Source organism: Balaenoptera physalus (assembly GCF_965194825.1).
Source record: "Balaenoptera physalus genome assembly, chromosome: 7".
NCBI lineage: Eukaryota > Metazoa > Chordata > Mammalia > Artiodactyla > Balaenopteridae > Balaenoptera > Balaenoptera physalus.
In genome coordinates this window covers 52,728,221-52,749,160 of record NC_138886.1, presented here as the reverse complement: position 1 = coordinate 52,749,160, position 20,940 = coordinate 52,728,221, and the positions used below count along the sequence as shown (strand labels likewise).

Below are 20,940 nucleotides of genomic sequence, written 5' to 3'. Positions count from 1 at the left end.
CTTTTGGTAATGACTTTGATGTTCATACTGATATCTAATTTCTTAGTGGTTATACCTTTTGGAGAAACTGAGGCTCAGTCAGGTTCTACAGATTAGGTCTGTAGATCAGGCTTATGTTACCAGCATAATCTTGCCCCTGTCCACAATTATAGGTTTCACGATAAACTCATGATCCAATATGGACCATTTAGAATGGAGGATATATTTGCTAGGAGCTCCTGGAAAACAGGCTTTCTTCTTATGCCGTGGGAACTACTAGAAGATATGCTGTCGGCAGCGTGGTTACAGGCGGGCCTTTTGCAACTGCTGGGCTGTGATGATGAAGCTGGCACAGAGGAGGATGTACGTGAGATAATTGCAGGAAAATCAATCCATCCCCTAATCAATCCTAACCTGAAGCTCACACAATTTCAGGGTTTTTTAGTTAAGTCAGCTAATACATTACCTGGTTATTTATTGAGTTTTCAAATCACTTGCAATTACGCTACTTCAGTGAATTCACTCTCTGGGTGACTTTGGGATACTGGGGGTGTGTGTGTGCGTGTGTGTGGGTGCACATGCGTGTGCGTCTGGCTTGTATGGTGTGATATTAATTCCTCTGGGCCTCGGGTTCCTGATCCACAATATGGAAATAATTGTTGTATACAATAATGTGATAGTGTATGTCAAGGCCCTCGTACACAGCAGATAGAGCCATCTGCACATTTCTGCAGGTTGTTCCCCAGATAAGAGAACGAGGGGGCACTGAAGACAGAATCAATTCACCAAGCCCTGTGCCTATGGAGCTACCTCCAGCAAGAGAGGATGTCTTTTTCTAACTTTCCCCAAATCCATGGGTTAGCAGAGGCCCTGATAGAAGACATTTAACAAACATCAGTTCCTTATTTCCCCATCTGTAGTCATTACTTCTTTTGATAGTTAGAAAATAACAACTGAATTTTCTGTTGTTCAGCAATAGGATTCTTAAGGAATGTTGTAAAATTTTTATTGTTTCTGTCTTGAAAAGCAGTTGATTTCACCCCTATTCTGTGGTCACTTCTTTTCCCTATTCCTTTCCTGAAGCTCATTTCTTTTCCCCCCTCTGTTCCTTATTTCCTATCTTCTCCTGCTTTTCCACTAGCCTCCCTCTTCTGGCCCCTTCCTTTCTTTCTTCTCCCCAGCCTCTGCCTGTTTTTGCCTCCCTCTCTTACTCTAGGAAATGACTTCTGAGGATATGGCCTCTGCAACCTCAGGGTCTTTTCATGTCAGAGCTGATAGGCATTCTCCAAGAGCAATACCTGGAGTGAGACATATCTGAACACTAATCCTGTTTCTATGACTTTGGACATACTAAGCTCTCTGGGCCTTGCTTTTCCCCTCAGTAGAATTGGTCTAATTCAGGGCCGGTGTGGAGGACTCAATGAAATAATGTGTGTCAAACTTCTGAGCCTACATAATCAATCAATAAGCTGTAGCTTCTTCTCCTAGCTTCGCCAATTAAGGTCATAGCTATACATGCCAAGCCTGGAGTAGCCACCAAACATTCAGCATACAGCAGTCGCCTCTGACTTAAATAGAACAGCTGCTGATGCCATTATTTTCCTGCCTTAGCTTTCTTCCCTATAAACAAGTCTTCACCTAATTGTTTGAAGAGCTGAAACATCTCTTGTCCAAACATGGACAGAGAACATAGGGGTGAACACTCCAGTTCATGGCTACTGAGAGAATTCTGGGAACGCTTCCCGCATGCCCTCAGGCAGATGGTTGGCCCACATATATTTCAACAACACAAATTAATGTAAAACATATTCATGTATGTATTAATTAATGCTAATGTATTCACAAGAGATTTGGATAACGGGCAGTCCATTTTGACACCTCCCTCCTAATCCATTCGCCCTAAAGAGACTAAATCTTGCTTAATTTTTGGCTCAAACAAGTAGATCTCCTGTGATTTGGGGTGCTTGTTCTCTTCACACTCCCTATGGCCACCTGCTGGCTATCGAAGAATTACTCTAATTGGTAAAACAGCCTTCCATACTGTAATTAGATGAGAGGAGAGATGGGGTCTGCGCAAATACTAGACTAAATTAGCACCTGAGTATGAATGAATACGTGTCTCAGAGAAATATGATAAAAATAGGTGTAAGAGTAAATTAGTAGTATTTGAAGAAGAGGCTGAAAATGAAGGAGTAGTCACTTGGGATGGGAGGGGGACCCAGAAAGGGAAGGGGAATCCAGGGGTGAAAAAGGCAAGCACGAAGACATTAGAAAATTGCCCAGAGTCAGATCTTTGTATCTTGAAACAGAAGCTGTGTTCTGAGGAATTTTTTTTTTCATGGAGTAGCATGACACAATTTAGGCAAGGTTGAATTTTAAGGGTGATTTTGTCACCGCTGTTTTTTTAAAACTGAGTTGCCTTCAGTAGAGGAGGATTTTCCTTAGGGAATTATCTAATGGTAAAGCTTGAATATAGAGTTTAGAGACTAATAAAGTCTCTGCCTTCCAAAAGTTTATAGTCAAATTTGGATAACTATGGAACGAGATAAGACAAATATCAAAGGCAAATGTATCTAACATCCTGCTTTCTTTTGACCCTCCCCTTCTGCTGGCCTCATCTCTGAGGGATACGCAGGTCTTTGGGAATTGGGTTGTCAGAGCTTCTGTTACTGGGAGGTATACAGTTAAATAGGAAGCCCATCCTGAAGCTGGAGGAGTTAACACTCTGCTTTCTTCCTCCCTATTGTCATTTCTCTGTTCAAACTGGAAGATTTTCACCCTAGAAACAAAATGCATAACCCACGATGAAAGACAAATCATTAATACAGGGGATGAAGAAGAATATAGGCCAAATCTGGAATGGATACCAATGAGAAAAGCAAAATAATCCCTTCCATTTTCCTGTGCTGGGCAGTTTTCAAAGCCCTTTCAGAAGCATCATCACAACCACCCTGTGGAGGCTTCAAGGGGAGTGGTAGAGTCCAGGTTGACATTCAGATGGGTTTCTGCTTCTGTAAAGTAAGGAGCTTTGAGAAAGTGGTTATTGTGACAGCACCTCCACGATGGTCTCCGTATCACCCACCTCCCAGTATTCATGCCTTTGGGTAATTCCTCCCCTTGAATATGGGCAGGATCTAGTGACTCTTAAAGACTAGACCATGGCAGAAGTGATGGGATATAACTTATGAGATTAGGTCATAAAAAGACTATGGCTTCTGTCTTAGGAACTCTCTCTCTCATCCTCTCTCCCTCTTGGATATTTTCACTCTGGGGAAAGAAAGCAGACCTTTTAGTGAAGAACTGATGTCTCTGGTCAAGAGCCAGAGAGGATGGGAGGCTGGGCAATATCCATGTGAGAGAGCTTGGAGGCAGATCTCCCCCCAGGTGAGCCTGAGGTGACTGCATCCTGTGATACCCTGAGCCAGAGGCATGAGCCAGAGGCATTCACCTGAGCTACTCCAGGATTCTTGACCCACAGAAACTGTGAGATAATAAACATTTGTGGTTCTCAGTTGCTGAGCCTTGTGGTAATTTGTTACACAGCTATGTATAACTAATATAATTGCCTTTTGTCTTTATAAACTATGCTTTATTTTTTTTTTGCTTATTATTAAATCCTGAGATATGCTTATTATTAAAACAGAAAAATAAAGATATGCTTATTATTAAAACAGAAAAATAAAGAAAACCAAAAATACTCAGGGGTGGTAACCAAGAGTTTATCAATACTCTCCACAGAGTAGCCAGAGTGAACCATTTAAAATGTGAATCATATCAATCAATCCCCTGTCCAAAACCATCCAATGGCATCCCATTCCATTGGAATATAATCTAAGGTTCCTACAGTGGCCTCCAAGGCCAATAGGACGCCCCTGCTATCCCTCTGATCACATGGTGTTGCTCTTTCCCTCATTCACTGAGCTCTAGCAAGCCTGGCCTCTTGATACATATCAAGTCTGTCCTGCATACTCTTGCTTTGTTTTGTTGGGTTTTTTTTTTTGACAATTAGAAATTGTATATATTTAAGGTATACAATGTGATTTTTTGATATACATATACATTGTGAAATGCTTACCAAATCAAACTAATTAACATATACACCACCTCCCGTAGTTACCGTGTGTGTGTGTGTGTGTGTGTGTGTGTGGTGAGAACACCTGAGATCTACTGTCTTAGCAAATTTCAAGTATACAATATATTATTATTAACCGTAGTCACCATGCTCTATATTAGATCTCCAGAACTGATTCACCTTGTAACTAAAAGTTTATGCCCTCTGGTCAATATGTCTCCTTTTCCCCCATTCCCCCCAGCCTCTGACAACTACCATTCTACTCTCTGTTACTATGAGTTTGTTTTACATTTCACATATAAGTAAGATCATATGATATTTGTCTTTCTGTGGCTTATTTCACTTAGCATAATGTCCTCCAGGTTCAAATATCCATGTTGTTGCAAATAGCTGATAAGGGGTTAATATCCCAAATATATAAGAAATTCATACAACTCAATAGCAAAAAACCCACAAAAAACAAATAACCCAAATAACTAGATTAAAAAAATGGGCAAAGGACTTGTACAGACATTTTTTCAAAGAGGACATACAAATGGTTAACAGTATATGAAAAGATGCTCAACATCACTAATTATCAGGGAAACACAAATCAAGATCATAATGAGATAATAATTGTTGGTGAGGATGTAGAGAAAAGGGAACCCTTGTGCACTATTGGTGGAAATGTAAATTGGTGCAGCCACTATGAAAAACAGTATGGAGGTTCCTCAAAAAATTAAAAGTAGAACTACAATATGATCCAGCAATCTCACTTCTAGGTATATATCCAAGGGAAATAAAATCACTATCTCAAAGAGATATCTGTGCTCTCTTGTTTATTGTAGCATTATTCACAGTAGACGAGATATGGAAGCAACCATATATGTAAATGAATAGACAAAATGTGATATATACTGGGTGTGTTTACTTTATTCTTGTAGTTGTGTTTTTTAGAAACGTGAATAATCAATAAGTGGCTTAAGTTTTGCAATAATAGCATTCGATACTCTTATTTTATATCTATCTATCTATCTATGTATCTATCTATCTACATATATATAAACATATATATATAATATATATATACAATTAAGCCTTAAAAAAGAAGGAAATCCTTCCATTTGCCACATGTCTCAAGTGCTCTTGCTCCAGGGTCATGTGCTTACTGTTTTCTTTGCTGAACTGTTCTTCCCCCAGATGGTCACATGGCCTACCTCCTCATCACATTCATCTCTCACATGTGGCCTCCTTAGGTCCCTGTTTAAATCTTACTTCACAGAGACACTTTCCCTGGATACCCCGTCTAAAATAGCTCCCTTCACCTACTCTCTTCATGCTTTACCCCTCCTCATAGCATTCTGTCATGTTATTTCCTGTTACTTTTTGTGTTATTGTCTGTCTCTCTCCCACTAGAGTGTTGGTTCTCTAGATGCAGGGATTTTGTTTTGTTCACTGCTGTTTCGTCAGTCCAATAAATATTTGTTGAATGAAATTTATGAATGCTATATTGATTGTATTTCCTTTCATTCTTTACTCTCTCTTTTTCTCCCTCTACAAAGGTTTTCAGATGTTTAGCTAGTTTAGTTCTACAAGCAGAAAATAAAACATATTTTAGAAAGATAAAACTACAGTTTTCAGATTTTTAGAATTCTTAGGACACAATTTCTATATAGTATTTTATCACAGGGACAGAAATTCCTGAACACATAGGGATGGCATAAAAAACCCAGCTAAGCTTTCTGAGCTTCAGTGCCCTCATCTTGAATACGGAGATGCTCAAACACATGAAATAAGACAGGGAACTCACTTTGCACAGGGGCACACAGTGAGAAATCAATAAATGGGAAAGAGACAGGGATCTCATATCAGGAGTTTCAGGGAGGATTGTAAATAACAAAGATATTTATTGTAGGTTTCTTTGGTTTACAAAAAGAAACACACATGGCCAAGTTCTTCTTTGCCCATTCATCTCCTCATATCTTCTGTCCCCCCTTTTGGTCCCATATAGTCCCCTCACTGGTATAATATTTTTTCTCCTTCCTTTCTTTCAGTGTAAATCAAGCTATTTCCTCCACAACTTTAGATGTAGGGCTCCCACCCTCAACACAGTAATTCATTCTGGTGAAAAATATTTGAGGACTGGGGAGGGAGAACAGGAAGGAAAGACTTTAGCAGAATTTTCCTGGGATTCGGGCAGGGTTTTTGAAGTAGGAGACAGAAAAAGACACTGAAAACATACATGTTAGTATATATATATATTTTTCTATCACACATTCATTATAATGTATTTAACTATTCCTAATTATTAGACACTCCGTTTCAGAGCTTTTGCTATTCTAAATATTGCTGTGCTGAACATCTTTGTATGTTCCTTATTTTTCTAGGATGGTGTATTAGTTGGGGTTCAGAAAGGAAAAAGAAGGCACACTTAAATGGGGCAACTGAGGACTATTTAAAAATATGTGAGCAGCATTAAAGCATCAAGAGCTGGTGAACAGCTGGGAGCTGTCACCACCCCAGGTCCAAAGGGGCAAAAAGAGGGAGCAGTAACTGGAACTGAGAGACAGAAGTAGAGCTGAAGCTGTGGAGGTGGCTGGAGTTGTAGGAGATGGCCTCCCAAGATGAGCTGTGGCCTGCACTAGAGGAATTCAGCCACTCCTAACATGTGGCCTTGCCAGGGAAATATATGCTCCCACCTTTCTCTCTTCCCATTCTCTGATCTCCTACTGGAGATTTCCATTGGCTGAATCCAAGTAGAAGTCAGAACACTAGGGAGCCCATGATGCAGAAAGGAAGAAGGGTGGAGAATAGATCTGGAGGACCTAGTGGAGAATATCCATGAGAGAAGGACCTCTAGAAGTGCAATTTCTAGGTCAAAGGGTAAATTAGGTTTAACATGTTTAACATATATTGCCCTAGATTTTTAAAAAAATACAATCTTACTTTCTATTATAGAGGCATCTATATGTTTACCAAAATCTATTTCCTAGTCCCTCTGGAACAAAAAATAGCCTATGTTTCCCAGCCTGCCTTGCAGGTAGGTGTAGCCATGTGACTGACTTCTGGTCAAGAGGTTATAGATGGACGTGATAGATGCCCCTTCCAGATCTAAATCATAAAAACTTCCTATGGGCAATCCTTCAGCCTCCTTTTCCTTCTTGTCCATTTAAATAAAAAGATAACCATGGTGACCTTGGCTATCATCTGTTGAAGATGGTAGAGCTACAATATGGCAGATGCTTGGGTCTTGCTGTTTAGAGGAGGGCTACTGGAGACACATGCACTGAGACCTTAGTGAGCCTAAACTTGTATGTTGCTATGTCACTGTAGCAGACACTTCTGCTACCATATGCCACAGTCTTGCATCTCCTCGGCCCACCTGTGATTTCTATTGCTGCTGAGGTAAAGAGTTCTATAAAAACTCGGACAGGCTTTGTGTTGATTATATCCCACCTCAAATATACACTGAGCATCTTTCTATATTTTGTCCAGGGGACTTCTCTGCCCCTGCAGGAATCTACTTGGCCTGCATGCAAGCAAATGTATCATGGATAAGCAAGAGTATTAACATCCCCAGGAGCAACCCTCAAACAATGCGGACAGGAGTGGGTCAATAAATGCTCCAGTTTCCACCCTTCAGAAAGACAGTTCTAGGAGGCATTCAGTACACAATTCCTGTAGAACTGAGCCCACAGCAGTGGCCTTGATAACACATTTCATAGTGTGCTTTCCTTCTTCCCTGTCTCTCCTTATTCCTTCACTTTTGCCTCCTGGGATCACTTTCCAAATAAACTACCAGGACTCAGGTCCTTGATGCCTTCTGCTTTTGAAAGAACCTAAATTAAGACAGACATTGATAGTTCCGTGTTTATCTATTATAACTCCTAGAATTATTGTAAGAAATAACGTAAGTAGTATCATTAAGCAGGATGCTGTCATAATAACATTTAAAACATGGGCATTGATATAGAGGTCAGGGAAGAGCAGTGAGGAAACTGATATTGGAGGCTGGAAAAAAAACACATATTATGCAGTGACAAAACACTTGGTAAAACTGTTGTCTGTGATGACTTGGAAGAACACACTGTGTGTTACTGAGACTGTAGCTTGAAGGGAAGTGGTTGTCAGAAATCAGTGTAATGGAATATGTTGGCTTTTATTTTCTACTTTTAGCAAATTATTACAAAAAAAAGATAACCATGGGTGAATGGATAAACAAACTATGGTATATATATATACACAATGGAATATTATTCAGCCTTAAAAAGGAAGGAAATTCTGGTACATGCTACAACGTGGATGGACCTTGAAGACATTATGCTAAGTGAAATAAGCCAGTTACAAAAAGACCAAATATGTAAGAAAGGATTCCACATAGATGAGATACCTAAAGTTGTCAAATTCATAGAGACAGAAAGTAAATGGTGGTTGTCAAGGGCTGGGCCAAGGGAGAATGGGGAGTTAGTGTTTAATAGGTACAGAGCTTTAGCTGGGGAGGATTAAAAGAGTTCTGTGGATGGATGACGATGATGTTTGTACAACAATGTAAATGAAATTCATGCCACTGAATGGTACATTTACAAATGGATAAGACGGTAACTTTTGTTGTAAATATCTTTACTACAATAAAAAAGGAGATAACCTCAGAACGGAATTGACCAGTTTTCACACAGGATAAAAGGGATTAGAGAGTCCAGATATTTGGGACACCAAAGGTTGGAAAAGCTGTTGCCTCTAGACCCCAAATAGTGAGAGATAAGCATGGAAAAGGATTTATGCAACAAAGGTCCAATAAAACTCAGCCCTGTGGCAAAGTTCAGATTGAGGGCTTGGCCTTCTCACATGTACCATAATTCTAGACAGCTTTAAGAAAGTCATCACTGAAATCAGAGAGGAAGAGGGGGGTGGTGATAAAGCAAAGAAATAAATCAGGTCTGAAAGTCATGATTAGGAGAGAATTTTGGGTGTGGTTACTGGTACATGAAACTGAATGGAAGCAAATAGATCAGAAGCTGACTATGTGTCTTAGGGTACGGTGATTGCCAATGAAACCACAAACCTGGACTGAAAATCCTTTTAACTATGTGAGGCTTAAAACAACCTTCAGGCATCCACATTTATATCAGCTTGAAGTGTGCAGTGAAAACTGTACAGCCCTGAAGGAGCGTTTTTTCCTCAATAGCGACTTTGAAAATGGACAATGAAGAATTCTCAGAAGGCAGAACCAGAAGCCAGGAGCAATGTGTAAGAGAGCTGCTCCCAGAGAGCAGAATCAGTGCTATTTGTTCCCATTCCTACATTGTCTCCATGGGGGTACTGATTGTTTTCATCCTCTCCCTGTCCCACCGTTGAGTGGGTGTGTTGGGATGAGATGAAGGAGAAAATGATTTGTCTTTTTAATTCAAAGCCTGCTGGACCACAAGGAGTCACATCTAGACGGATGGCATGGACTGTGTGTATTCTGGAGACGCAGAGCTTTGAAACGGGTACAGCGGCTGGTTGGGACTTTTGAGTTGTTTCTCAAAGGTGTTGCTGGGGAGGAACAAGTGTGTTCTTTGTGTGAGAATGAGAGTCAAATGGAAGAGCTGAGTGTGGCCAAGACTTCGATGTGTTCACCATCACTTGTTTTCCTTCATACTGGGTACACAACTAGACTACATTTCTCAGCTTCCCTTGAATCTAGATGTGGCTAAGTGACAGAGATCTGACCAATGAGGATGTAGGAAAAGCTGATGTATGTGACTTCCAGGCATGGCCCATACAATCCCCCCAGGGGGTCATCTTTTCTCTTTCTGGAATGCAGGAATGGGTACATCTCCTAGGAAAAACTTGGGATTCACTTGTTGAAGATGGCAGAGCCACAAAATGGAGAGGGTCTGGGTCTCTGAACCACACTTGAAAAAAATGTACCCCATCAGGAACAACTTTACTAGACTGTGATAAGAGCAAGAAATAACTTTTTTTGTGACAGCCACTGATTTTACTTTTTCCTATACCAGGGACTAGATTTACCTCTACTGACATACTACTATAAAGATAATATATGCTTGAATATAGATGATTTGGTGAAGTCAGAAAGTAAAAGAAAATAAAAACTCTGTTTTTCCACTCCCCAGAGTTAACCACTTTTAATATTTTAGTGTGTTTTCTTACTGACATTTTTTTCTATGCATTTATTTTTGCATAAAAACATTCATACGTCTTAGGTGGAAATATTATGAAGAGAGTTTTGGTGGTAGAAAGTATTTCCCAATCTGGATCTCTAATTGCTCAGGTTATTCAACATATGTTTTAAAAATGTAAACTCCATAGTTGATTAAAATCATTACCAATAAAAATGAACTTGAAGAGATTTTTCTTATCTTACTGATATTCATACATGCTATGAAGCAAAGAATTGTCTGTTATTTTCACCATTTCACGCTCAGCGAGTAACACAGTGACAGGCAAACAGAGGCACTAAATAACTATCTGTTGAGTAAACTGACGTATGAATGAATGGATGAATGAATGAATGAGCACAATTCTGCTTTAGTACAACAGGAAAAAAGTTGTTCATTAATCATCCTGGCAGTGTCTAAAGTATGTAAATAACTTAACCATTTTAGATGGGTTGTACCAGTTGTTTTAAAGATACATCAAAGATGCTAAGATATGCCCTTTGAAGGGTGGAAGGAAGAATATGGCTAATGAAAATATTTCTTCTTCCTACCACACCATCCTCGGGCTGACTGTGGTGGACCTCTTGAGCACGGTCGATCCGCAGCCTCTGCGCCCCGCACCGCCTCCTGTGGAAGCTTGAGCCGGCTGTGTAGCTTTCTCCCTTTGTCTCATAACCATGTCCACCAATGAGAATGCTAATTCACCAGCTGCCCGCCTTAACAGGTTCAAGAACAAGGGGAAAGACAGTACAGAAATGAGGCGGCGCCGAACAGAAGTTAATGTGGAGCTCAGGAAAGCTAAGAAGGTTGACCAGATGCTGAAAAGGAGAAATGTCAGCTCTTTTCCAGATGATGCTGCTTTTCCGCTGCAGGAAAACCGCAACAACCAGGGCACTTAAATTGGTCTGTTGATGACATTGTCAAAGGCACAAATAGCAACAATTTGGAAATCCAGCTCCAAGCTACTCAGGCTGCTAGGAAACTGCTTTCCGGGGAAAAACAGCCCCCTATAGACAGCATAATCCGGGCTGGTTTGATTCCAAAATTTGTGTCCTTCTTGGGCAGAACTGATTGTAGTCCCATTCAGTTTGAATCTGCTTGGGCCCTCACTTACATTGCTTCCAGGACATCAGAACAGACCAAGGCTGTGGTAGATGGAGGTGCTATCCCAGCATTCATTTCTCCGTTGGCATCTCCCCACACTCACATCAGTGAACAAGCTGTATGGGCTCTAGGAAACATTGCAGGTGATGGCTCAGTTTTCCGAGACTTGGTTATCAAGTATGGTGCAGTTGACCCGCTGTTGGCACTTTTGGCGGTTCCTGATTTGTCATCTTTAGCATGTGGTTACTTACATAATCTTACCTGGACACTTTCAAATCTTTGTCGCAACAAGAATCCTGCACCCCCCTTAGATGCTGTTGAGCAAATTCTTCCTACTTTAGTTCATCTCCTGCATCACGATGATCCAGAAGTTTTAGCTGATAACTGCTAGGCTATTTCCTACCTTACTGATGGTCCAAATGAATGGATTGAAATGGTTGTGAAAACGGGGGTTGTACCCCAACTTGTGAAGCTTTTAGGAGCTACTGAATTGCCAACTGTGACTCCCGCGCTAAGAGCCATAAGGAATATTGTCACTGGGACAGATGAACAGACTCAGGTTGTAATAGACGCAGGAGCACTTGCCATCTTTCCCAGCCTGCGAACAAACTCCAAAACTAACATTCAGAAGAAAGCTACGCGGACAATGTCAAACATCACGGCTGGCCGCCAGAACCACGTACAGCAAGTTGTAAATCATGGATTAGTCCCATTCCTTGTTGATGTTCTCTCTAAGGCCGACTTTAAGACACAAAAGGAAGCTGTATGGGCTGTGACCAACTACACAAGTGGCGGAACAGTTGAGCAGATCATATACCTTGTTCATTGTGGCATAATAGAACCGTTGATGAACCTCCTAACTGTGAAAGACACTAAAATTATTCTGGTTATTCTGGATGCCATCTCAAATATCTTTCAGGCTGCTGAGAAACTAGGTGAAACTGAGAAACTTAGTATAATGATTGAAGAATGTGGAGGTTTGGACAAAATTGAAGCTCTACAAAACCATGAAAATGAGTCTGTGTACAAAGCTTCATTAAGCTTGATTGAGAAGTGTTTCTCTGTGGAGGAAGAGGAAGATCAAAATGTTGTGCCAGAAACTACCTCTGAAGGGTATACATTCCAAGTTCAGGATGGCACTGCTGGGACCTTCAACTTTTAGATTGTACATCTGAGGCATAAAGTTGTTTGTTGTGTACTATGTTTGGTAGAAGTTTGTCTTACTGTTTCTCTACTAAGAACTCTTTACACGTGGTTTGTTACTGTAGCATTTTTTACAAAGAAACTATTCTTGAACAGTTCCAAACTGTACATACTGTATGAAGCTTCTCCTCTCAATGGGTTTCTTATTTCTATGTGGAATTTCATATCTTGCAGTGTCCTGTAAATACAGATTAAATTCCAAAAAAAAAAAAATTTTTCTTCTTCCTTAAGAGCGGAAGTAGAAATAAAGAACAGCAGAACACAGGCCACATCTTTGCCCCAGGCTGTAGTATCCACCTGACAATATATCAATATAATTTAAATGGATCTTGAGTTTATAGGCTAAACAGAAAGGTATGACCTTCAAGTCTTTTTATAATTTGAATTCTCCATTCTAGAATTCCTAATATGACTTCATTTCTCCATTAAGTAGCATGCATACTAAAGTAATTTTTTTTTTAAAGGAAGGCCCTTTTAAATCTGAGGACTTATTCTCTTTAAAGACAGACTATTTGGGAAAAATTCTTAGGTCACAACTTTCCAAAACCGTAGATACCGCTCCCATGAATTACTGCATATAACATTTCAGAGAAATTTTAGGTCAACCTGATAGCTTTCTCCTTTGATGATTCTTTTTGTTAATTTCCCTTATACTTAAAGGGTTTTTCTTCCCTATATGGTTAAAATTCAAAATTTTTGCCAGAGTTTGTCTAAGTGTGTTTGCCAGTTTTCATCAAATGTGACATGGTGACTCTTTCAGTTTGTTCATTTGTCTTTTCCAATTCAGGTAGGTTCTTTAATTATCTTAATCACAGACTGCTTGTGTGTGGCTGCCTCACTCCAGGGGCCTCCTAAAACCAGAGACTATGTCTGAGCCATATGTATATCTTCAGCTTTTGGCACAGCAGTGATGGGTGATTGAAGTAATGAAGATTAGAGTTACCTGGGAAAATCTCTAGTAAAGGAAGTATCCAGGCATTGATAGAATGACATTTTACTGCGTTTGACTTCCACATGATTTCATGGATCTACATGGACCACAGTGACTGTGAAACTTTGGCCAGGTGATTTGCTTTAGGTGATGGGATATTAGTAACTGTGATGCCAGCAAAAACCTGAAGAGCATTTGTACATTGATGCTTGCTCTCTTCAGATGCCTAGGGAACCCTGAGACTGCCCTGTGAAGATGGTAAGCTAGAAGCCCATTAGAAGATGCAGTGCCACATGGAGCAATGATGAGCTAACTCAACTTAGGTGTCACCCCTCCCCCTCTAGACCCACTAGGTTACCTACAGCCAGACATCTGAGTGAGATCATTTTTGACCATCCAGCTTCAAACAAACTCAACCAGGCCAGAAATACTTCTCACTGACCCACAAAACTGCAAGAGAAATCCAAATATTTGTTGTTTCAGGCCACTGACTTCCAGGGTAATTTGTTATGCAGCAAAAGCTAATTGATACAGGAAACCACTGAATTATTCTAATTAGAAGGATGACATTAACTGATTTATATTTTAAAAGGATAACTCTGGATAATATATTCTTGGGAAGTGGGTCCAAGAATGGAAACAGCAGTTAGGAGGCTATTGCAATAATCCAGTTGAGCGATTTAGTGGGTCTGTTCCAGGGTGACAGCAGATCTCTCTCAGGGGAGAGAACTGAATACATTTAAAACATAGTTTGAGGAAGAATTGGTTTTGAGGAATTGTTTTGTTCAGAGAGAAAAATGGTAAAAAATACCCTGCAATAAGAACTAGACTCATACTTTTCAAGAGGTGTACATGATTCTAGAAGACAATGGAGCAATGCCTACCAATTTTAAATGAAAACAATTTTGAACCTAGAATTTTGTACTTAACCAAACTGTCAATCAAATGTGAAGACAAAATCCAAGCATTTTCTGACACGCAGAGACTCAGAATGTTGGCCTTTCAGGCATACTTTCTGAGGAATTCATTGAGAAATTACAAGTTTTTACACCAAAACATGGAAGATGTAAGCCATAAACTAATCCAAAGTCTGCTCCAGATATTGTTTGTTGGCTCTCAGCTACACACTGATTTTCTGTACTCTCCTGTGTATTTCTGGGCCTGAGAGCCTGAAAACTACCTTTTTGAGACTCCATTGTTAGCTGGGTTCTAATTTATTTTATCCTGTGGGAGAATTTTGAATGCAATTAGAAGATAGGAGGAAGGTAGAAGATGTTGTGATTCTGGCAGTGGCTTCAGTAGCTTTAACACAACTGCACCAGCCATGTTGGTAGAACTTCCAACAGCATCTGCAGAGCATATGTTCCTAGAGCATCAAGGTATTGGAGGCTATGGGTTTCTTCTCAGTGGTAGAGGGAAGTGTGGGCTCGGGTGTTTCTGCAAGGGTGGTGGTGTTTACTGCAGTTACTGTCTCTGGGTAATACCACCTTCTTCCTCTTACTCCTTCTGTCCTTCCAACACGTTAGTAATTAATTACCTCAAGAGGAAATTCATTCCTCCCTGATTTAATTATCTAGAGTGGTTTCTGGTTTTCTTGGCCTTGGAACTGAATGATAGAGTCCAATGAAATGAAATCATAGTCTGAAAGACATTTTAATAGGCCCTGAAAGCAATCGATCTGTTTTATATAGGAAGTCAACAAGCTCTGAGTACCTTCAAGAAAAAGAATGGAGTCATTTCTAAGCATTAGAAATGAAAGTTTAAGGAATATGATAAAGAAACCATGTATTTCTTCTCTGAAAAAGAAAATATGATTACTAACTCCAGAAAAAACTAAAGTCTAATAGGAAAGTCATGATGAAAATATAAAGCAAACTAAAATGTAACACGATTTTGAGATTTTAAGGCAGTATAAGAGATTTCATTTGACCTAGATTCTAGGATCATTCTTCTTTGTATGGTACAGTGGGCATTTCCTTAGACTCACATAGAAAGGAAATGTAATCCTAGAATATACCTGGCTCTACGTGAGCAAATAATAAACAACATTGTTTGTTCATTTCCTCTCTAAAACTCCAGTAAAAACATGAAAGACATATATAATTATGGTTATAGAACATAATATAAATGTAAGGATCTGAGGACAGAAATTAGTGTTTGGAAGGATAGAGATTTGGGCAGGGACATTCTCATTTTATATGTAGAGGGTCAAGAAAAACTGTAGAACATTGATGAAATAAGATATGAGATGTCCTAATATATCATTTAATGCTACAAAATACTAGTAGAATAATAGTAAAAATACTATAAAATTTTGAAATATAAAAAGGGTAGTTGAAGTGAGCTAAATCCTTATCTTTCTTAATAAGAAGTCAATGAATAATTCCTAAAGTCAAGGAATCAAGGAATCCAGTTACTAGTATGATATTTAGAGTTAAGTATTTTGGAAAATGATCTTCTATGTATCAGAATTGGGGTTGGGCTGGGTCAAAATGGGGGTTATATTGTTGTTTATTAGAAACTCTTCTATACAGGTATCACTTTGAAACAAGACATTATTTTAAAGAACACTGTATCAGGGAAGGAGGGTAGCCTCATGACATTACTGTTTATATGTCTCATAATTGAGATATCTTCATCTATAGAATGAAGGAGTTGGATTAGGTAACTTACAGTCTCAAGCTATAAAATACTAGGTATCTTTGAAGAATGGAATGCATCCCTCCTAGAAAGAGACTTCTGAAAGTGTCTTTACATTCCTATCTTTTTTCTAGCTGAGGATCACACTTAGAGACGGCCATCCAAAATACTGAGTTTTAATCATGACAAAAAGAGTATAGTCAATGCAGGAGATATTTATGATAGACCTCTGAGAGTACTAAGTTCCAGAGCTGTCATTTGTTAAATTAGAAAAAAATCTAAATAAGGATCACTAATAATTCATACCATGTAATTAGAGATAGGCAAAGCCCACGTATGTACTTTAAAAAGAGCAAGTCTATACATTGACACAGCATATTAAAGTGGGGGGAGGGATAAATTAGTAGGTTGGGATTAACAGATACACACTGCTATACATAAGACAGATAACCACAAGGACCTACTGTAAAGCACAGGGAACTATACTCAATATTTTGTAATAACCTATAAGGGAAAAGAATCTGAAAAGGAATACATATATATATTTATATATATATATTTTTATATACGTATATATATATATAAATATTCCTGTGTGGTACACCTGAATCACTGTGCTATACACCTGAAACTAACACGATATTGTAAATCAACTGTACTCCATTTCCAAAATAAAATAAAATAAAAAATAAACTAACAAAAAAACCTAAGTTTCCTGAGTGGAGCTTTCTTTCCTGAAGTTCAGGGTGACAGAAGGAAACATTTTCTCCCCTAAAATGCCTGCATAGGAAGCACTGATAATGTTTAATTGTATATTTTATTAAAAAGTGATGCATATATAAAATACTAAAAAGGGCTGATATCCACAGCTTAATCACTTATTATTTTTTCAGATTCATTAGATATAAAATTTCCCCCCAAAATTAAAATCTTCACCCTACTATTTTTTTCATGCCCTCTTAGTGATTATTCCGGCAGAGGTCTGCCAAGTTATCTGGAGCCATTCAGCTCGTTGGCAAGGCAGCTCTGTCCATTCATTGAACCCCACAGGCAAGGAACCTATTCCCTTTTCTTCCATCTGCCACATCCACTTTGAATCTGGTGGGTAGTAACCATCCCTTCCAAAATGAAAGCCACCCCCCCTTCAATCTGTAGGTTGTCATTATATCCCATTCCATAATACTATGCTCTTGTCATCAGGGGCCCTTATTTGATATAACATGAAACAGTAGCAAAATCTATAAAAGGACTTGCCATTAACTTAGGTACAGTCAGCTTGGACCAGAAAGCATCCACTGACCAGATGGCTCCTTGAATGTGTGCTTACATCATCCCAGAAAACTCCAATCTCCAATCATCTTAATCATTTTTTACTTAAAATATAGTAGGTAGTTGTACTTATTGTCCAATCCTTACAAGAGTAAGTATAGCAGCTTTGTCTCTGCAAGGGACTCTTGCCATCGTGGTGTCTGTTTTTTCTGTTGAGAAATTATTTCTTTTCGTGCTGGGGAATGGCTTTTTCTTTAAGCATGTGTTATCCTTTTTATGTACATGCACATATGTTTGTGCATCTATACATGTGATGTTGTTCTGCAAATTCAGGGCAACATTTGCCTCAGTCAAGTTCATTGTATCTCAGGGTCATGCATGTCTCATGCAAGGCCTCCTTTTCAATACCGTCTTTTATTTTCTAAGTGCTGAGAGGAAAATGAATGCCTAATGTATGGCTTTGTTGAAAGGTTATCTGATCCCTGGACTTGGCTTAATTTTTCATTTGCTCAGAGCAAGACAAATTAGTAAACGGTAGGTATTTCTCTGCCAACAAACCTTCTCGGATGTCATATCTGCTGTTTGGTGCTGGCGTGTTTCTTATAACATGATTGCTATAGAAAATGTTGCTATTAACTTTGCTGGTAAACCCTGTAGCAGCGACTTGGGGAGTAGGTACTTTACTCTCCAGGTTCTGTCAGTGAGACATCTCTGCTCAAGATCCCTGTTGAAGCTTCTTGGTCCATCCTAACCTCCCACATTCACTATATGTCTCAATTTGCTGTCCCTTTCACAGCACCTCTGCCATTGCTTCAGGTCCTTACCCAGCTGCTATCAGCATCAATAGATCTGTGCTGTTTAGTGATCGTGCAGTCAGTTGAAGTCTCTGCATCCTTAGTGGGTGACCAGCAGAAATAGCAACATCTGAGAATGACAACCCTGCAGACATCTTTAGCTAGAGGTGAGATTCCCTCAGCTTAAGGCAAGTATCAAGTGACAACATTTGCAGTCTCCAAATGATACAAATTAGTCATCACCTTCCCTCCCACAAATGTGAGTGGGTTTTACTCTGGCATGAAGGAATGGCTGGGGTATGAATTAGGGAGGCCTGGTTCAATCAGATGCTCGACCATCTCCCGACTCACGTGCAAACGTCCTGAGAAGCTTGAGGAATTAGGTTGCAGTAGGGTCCAAAGTCAAATGCTCCTCTAGGCAGCATCTTCCTCTCTTGTTAGCCCTGGAGGGGACTTCCAATCTCATATAGTTCTGTACTATGCTTCAACAAAGGAGGGGAGTAAGGTGAAAAGACAGGATGGAAGTTGTGCCCTGCTGGAGCCATTGAGCCAAAACTCAAGCTCAGGCATTCGAACTCCTAGACCATAGTCCTATCGCTGTGCCACCTTGCCTCCTTCATTGCTCTTTCCCATCCCTCAGTGCACAGAGCAATAAAGAACCCATTTTCAAATGTCTACCAGTCCTTATCTGCATTCGACAATTAAGGGTGGAGTAGGTGGCTTCAGCGGAAGACCCTCAAACTGCTGTCTTTTGTACTTTCATAGAACTCTTCTGACCTGGCCACTTGGAATTGAAATGAAAAAATGGTATTTGCCTTCAGGGAATTCTTGATGGACATCTTCCTTTTTGGTGCCTACTGGGTGAAAACCTGTTGATTGCTTAACTGAAAGCAAGAGGATGAAAGAGATGTTCATTCAAGCTCTAGCCTAATCATAACATTTGCAAATGTATCTTTCTGACACAGGAATGTTAGTCCTGCAAGACTTGAGCAGGAAATATAAGAGCCCCAGGATCCACCTCCATGAATTTGGTTCACCCTCGACTTAAAAGCCAGCCGACGAGGGGTGGGCATAGCCACGTGGAGATGCCTTATAGGGTGATGTTACCATGTTGAGTCTGCCACAGTCTTCAGCCTCACAGGTCTATAAAACTGGGTTTCCTTCCACTGAAAGTAGGTGCATTTTCAGGGGGAAGACTCACCCTAACTACACCAGCGGATATCAATATACAAACCTAGAAAATTAGAATCCTTATTTATTAACTTATATTTGGAAATATCCTGTCTTGTGGACTATAGTATTTACATTGGCATATTTTCCCCCGTTTGAAGATCTCTATGGGCAGCCATATTATCAAGAAGTTGGCCGTTGAGGACCCACAGATATAGAGAACACACTTGTGGTTGCCAAAGAGGAGGGGGGGTGGGGGAGGGATGGAGTGTGAGTATGGGATTAGCAGGTGCAAGCTAGTATATATAGAATGGATAAAAAACAAGGTCCTACTGTATAGCACAGGGAACTATATTCAATATCCTGTGATAAACCATAATGGAAAAGAATATAAAAAAAGAATGTATATATTTATATAACTGAATCATTTTGCTGTATAGCAGAAATTAACACAGTATTGTAAATCAACGATAGTTCAATTTAAAAAATCAGAAATTGGCTATTGAGGATCAAATCAGAAAAAGGGAAGGTAGTTAACATAAATGGCATAGGGTAAATTAGCTTGATGTTTTCATCTCTATTCAGGCATTTGCAGTGAAATCCTAATATTGAAGGCCCACTGGTTAAGACTCCTCTCCCCTTGTCAAATTAGGTTAGGCAATTCAACACTTATTGTTATTCTTTGGGTCTATGCTTCCATTTCAGACCATCCCCTCTCTTGATTGACATCATTTCTAAGGATTTGTTAATATATTTATCCTCCTAATAGTTCAGTCTTACTGGCTTGGAACCATTCCCTTTTTAAGGTATATTTGCATATATTGACTCTAACCCATTAGTGTAGACTTTTGAGGCATAACATATTGCCAACTCCACTCCCAGTGCAGGTACCAACAAGTGTCCACGTGTAGAAATTTGTTCTTTGTGTTATACTGAATAGTTGCAACTTAGAAAACCATTGTTTCATTAGAAACAATATCCCAAAGCAGTAATCCAAACCTTAATGCTTGCATTATCAGAACTATTAATGATTTCCATCACTTTTGCTGTGGCAATTTAGTAGCATAAAGTCTTCTCCAGCACTTTGAAGACTGAGTTAAGAGACAGCAGAATGCAGCTTTGTTGAGGCCACTGAATGGGAACTTAATTAGAAAAACATGCAGGTATGGTCTAGGCAGAGAGGGATGATACTTTTTGCCTCCCATTAACAAAGCTGAGCATTCCAGATTTATCCCTTTAGTGATTAGATCATTTTTTTATCCAGTGCCATTTCTTGGTCATCTTTCTCAGCAGATTATTTCCCAAGAACACACGCACTACAATAGTGTAAGCTTGCTTGTGGGGTGAAGGATATTTGTAATATAAAAGGAAAAGAAAAGGACAGAACAGGGAGTCAGATCTCATACATAGCATCTAGCCATCATCAGCAGTTATAATTTTCTTCAAATACCTGAGAAGCATTTAATTGAAACAGCTGTTTCACAGAGTTCTCATCCAAGAATGTCACTATTGCTTCATGACAGGAAAGAGTAATGAAGGTGATCTATAATTTTTGGTTGTGGGAGATGCTTTTGGCTAAGTGGAAGGCAGATTGAGATAAAACTAAGTCTAGGGCTTCCCTGGTGGCGCAGTGGT

The 20,940-nt window shown here is 39.5% G+C and overlaps 1 long non-coding RNA gene and 1 pseudogene across 2 annotated transcripts in view; one reads left to right on the top strand and one right to left on the bottom strand.

The window, feature by feature from the left end:
* LOC309664985 overlaps positions 1–20,940 on the bottom strand; it is a 342,649-nt gene that overhangs the window by 82,145 nt on the left and 239,564 nt on the right. The window lies entirely within an intron of this gene.
* On the top strand, positions 8,541–20,911 carry LOC309664900 (importin subunit alpha-1 pseudogene; annotated as a pseudogene). The gene has a single exon. The product of its transcript is annotated as an importin subunit alpha-1 pseudogene (transcript).